We start from the raw sequence: 3887 nt of genomic DNA, 5'->3' as shown, positions 1-3887 counted from the left end.
ACAGTGTGTAGGAAGAGTGAAATAATCCAGCTACACTTGGAGAACAACAGGCAAAGATTTAACGTTAAAAACTAGCATGCTTCTGCTCTAATAGTCTTTGCCAAGTTTACAGATCGCATTAAAGATTTCCTGTTGCTGCAGTTTGAGTTTCTCTTCTCTCTGTCTGTTCAGACATGGTGGCTATCGCTGCTCATGCTAACTACCCAGTTCTTCTTCTTCTGTTGATTTCAAACGTAAAACGCATCACTTCCTGTGCGGCAGTGGATTTTTCCCAGGAAAGAGCGACCAGACACCGGCTGTTTGGAAGAGACAGTGGAGAAGATTTATGAACTGGATATAGGTTGGATCACTGTTGAGTTAGAGCAGAGAGAGAGAGAGGAGAAAAAACAATATTTATTTTTATGAAAATGTTGCAGATTAATAGTTTCATTACAGCTGAAACTTTAGATGTGAAGCACCTCATCGATCCAGAGACAAACGCATCATTCAACCTTTGTCTACTTCTCCAGGAGTGGCTGAGTGATTTCATTCCTTAAATTCACTTTTATTCACACACCTTTGATGAGCTGTGAGGTTGTGACAGGGTTGTTTTTTTTTTTGTTTACTCACAATATGTAGGCAGCATTGTATTTAAAATTGGTAACCATTAATCCTTAATCTGGGAGCTTGTGAGCAGCTTCAGCACTTCAACACTGGTCTGGTTTTGCAAGGCGACTGACTCGGCTGTATTCCAGCCTGGTTTAGACTGGATCTGGATCTGGATCTGAACAGTGGAGACCCAGACTAACTAACAGCTGATGAACTTACTAGTTGCCCGGTGTCGGGGTTAGACCAGGTTAGACCAGGTTAGACCAGGTTAGACCAGGTTATAAAGGCAGTGGAGATGTTGGCTTTGAGTCAAACTGCAGCATGACTAAAGCCTGTCCAGTGGAAACGAGGCAGGACTCCTGACCCCTGACCCCTGAACCCTGACATAATGAGATGCATTAAGGTCTGTGGCTTCTGAACCTTATTACAGTACATATTTTAATGCAAATGTACACTGCTAAAAAACAAGAACTGCTAAAAGAAGATGTTGGGAAGAACAACTTGGTTGTAAACATCCGCTTTTATTGATTTTCAATAAATTCCACCAACAACTCTGTACATTCTCCGTCTCCTTCATGTTTCTACTGCTGGAAAGCGTCTCTGGGCTCAAACTGCCTGTTGTATAATAGTTTCTGTGGTTAATGGGTTACTTCTACAGATTGTCTGTATCTGTTGTAGTGAAATGGGGATTTATGGTAGTGTGGCGTTGGGTGAAAACTCTGCTTTTCATGAGTTTCGGGGGAAGTTATAAAAAGTAGTTAATTTTCAAGCTGAGGTGGATTTATTGGACGAGGTGTTTTGAGCCGGTGGTCCTGCTGTCATGAAACCTGCTCAACATGTCAGACTATCAGAAACAATCAGACTCTTAAAGTACAATCAGTATACAGGAATTTGTCTTGGTGGCAACATAATGACAACTCAATACAGATAAATACAGATACATTTTTATTTCATAAAATTTAAAAATCCATATCTATATATTTATATGTGTGTAAATATCCATATATATATATAGGGAAATTTAAGCAGGAAGCCACAGGAGGCCGTGCTTCAGAGTGATTACACAACAGTTTAAAGGTTGTTAGATGCAGTGCATGATGTGGAACAGCAGTAACATGCCATTGTAATAAAGACTGCAAATGTTCATAAATCTTTTATTTTTAATCTGTTATAATCAAGTGTTATTCTTCCGCCAAGAAATACATTTGCAGTAGTGATATGAGTGGTGATTTTAGGTCGGTGCTAAACATTAAAATGAGCAGCTGTGTGTCACAGTGTCTTGGAGAAGAATCAGCTGAGTGTCTCAAATGTAGCTGGTCAGTTTTGGCAGTGGCAGGTCAGTTGATGTGGCAGGTCAGTTGATGTGGCAGGTCAGTTGATCTGGCAGGTCAGTTGATCTGGCAGGTCACCAGCAGGCTGCTCTCTGTTCTAAAACACAATTTGTCTGCTGAAATAGTGGAAGTGGCTTCTAAATGTGCCGCTGTGGCCGGTGAAATAGTTTGTTTCCTGCCTTCTGTTTGACCTGAAGAGGCTCAGCAGTCCGTCAGCAACACACAACAAGCCACGTGAGATGAGATGAGATGAAATGAGATGAGGTGAGGTGAGATGAGGTGAGATGAGATGAGATGAGAGGAGATGAGATGAGATGAGAGGAGATGAGATGAGATGAGAGGAGATGAGATGAGGTGAGATGAGATGAGATGAGATGAGGTGAGGTGAGGTGAGGTGAGGTGAGGTGAGGTGAGATGAGATGAGATGAGATGAGATGAGGTGAGATGAGATGAGATGAGATGAGATGAGATGAGATGAGATGAGATGAGATGAGCAGAGGTGACGTCAGGTGACATGAACTGTGATGTTTTACCTTTTTACATTTTTAGCCTCTAAGGACAGGGCAACAGATGTTCTTGATTTCATTTTTGTGATGCATTCATCACAAAATAAAAATGTGATTATAAACCATAATGTGAGCAACACTGACTGGGACCTCCCATACTGACACTGCACATGTGCAGTCATGGTGCTTCAACACGCTTCGAATAAAAGAACCAAGTTGTGAATGAGAGTTGAGATCAGACCGACTCTCAGATGACTGATAACACAAAATTAAAACAAATTCTGGCTCTTTTTAAAGGACAGTACGCATCCTAATTGATGTTTGACAGACTGGATCTATGTTGAATGATGAACTACAAGTAATTAACTTACTTCCAACAGTATAGCAGTTCCAACATATATAGCAGTTGGTAGTTTGGAAATGAGCTCTTCATGTTATTAAATGGCTCCGTTGTTAAAGTGGGGCGTTGCTGATAGAGTGAGCGCGCTCCGTCAGCCTCCCTCCATAAATTGAGATTAAAAAAAGAATAATAATCAGATTAGTTGTGGTATTTCCACACTGGCAGACATTTGTTTTGTCAGTGTTGCAGCGCTGCCTGGCTTCACACTGATCTGCCCAGTTCAACCACAGTCTGCTGGCCAACCTGCAGCTCCAGTGGAGCAGCAAGGGTTAAGTGCCTTGAACATTACTCATTCACTTTCCTGTCCCAGATGTTCCCACCCAGTCTGGGGATTGGAACCAGCAACCTTCCAGTTCCAAGCTGCTGCCCTCTGCCAGTCCAAATGAAAAGATCAATCCAGCATTACCATCTGTTTTTTAGAATTTAAAGCTCTCAATCTCCACGTTATACACCATGTAATTACAATATTAGATTTATTTTCTCCCTCTTTTATGTGAAGAAAAGTCAAGGTTTCAGCGTGCAGAGGGAAACATGAAGACTGAAAAGGTTCTGTGATGCTGAACACCAGGTGCAGCTTCTCTTACAGCATGGAAAACCCAAAGCTGTGTGCAAAATGTACTTCTTTAAATAAAAAATAAAAAAACAAACGTCCTGACAGAAACCCCGCAGGAGGTGGAGCTGCTCAGCTGCTCAGTGTGAGACACAGGAACAGTGTCTTTATTGTTCTCTGTTAAAGGGCAGAAGTAAGACTCACAACACAAACAGACCAGAACATTTCTGTGTAGGTTGATAAAGTTATTGATCAATACCAATACAAAAACCTCCCCTCCCACTGGAGTTTCAACACTCCTAATGATGTAATATGATGTTTGATGATGTAATATCTTGCCAAAACAGACATCAAAACAGACATCCACACACAGGCGGAGCACAGGAGAGCGGCAGCAGGTGACTGACGGTGAAGGTAGATCCAGGGTGCGTGACATACTCCACATTGCTCAGCAGTGGGCGGGGCCTGGCAGGTGTTTATAGAGACGTCAGCCCTCTGTCTGCTGCTCCAGT

The 3887-nt window shown here is 42.1% G+C and overlaps 1 protein-coding gene across 3 annotated transcripts in view; it reads left to right on the top strand.

Moving 5' to 3' along the window:
- ccndbp1 (cyclin D-type binding-protein 1) overlaps positions 1-1144 on the top strand; it is a 15438-nt gene extending 14294 nt beyond the window's left edge. For all 3 annotated transcript variants that reach the window (XM_078283524.1, XM_078283523.1, XM_078283522.1), the window contains exon 12: positions 1-1144. This exon is cut by the window's left edge and continues 760 nt beyond it. The gene's annotated coding sequence lies outside the window, so the exon portion shown is untranslated.
- The last annotated feature ends 2743 nt before the right edge of the window (positions 1145-3887 follow it).

Source organism: Centroberyx gerrardi, chromosome 5, assembly GCF_048128805.1.
Source record: "Centroberyx gerrardi isolate f3 chromosome 5, fCenGer3.hap1.cur.20231027, whole genome shotgun sequence".
NCBI classification, from domain to species: domain Eukaryota; kingdom Metazoa; phylum Chordata; class Actinopteri; order Beryciformes; family Berycidae; genus Centroberyx; species Centroberyx gerrardi.
This window is presented reverse-complemented; position numbering and strand designations above follow the sequence as displayed.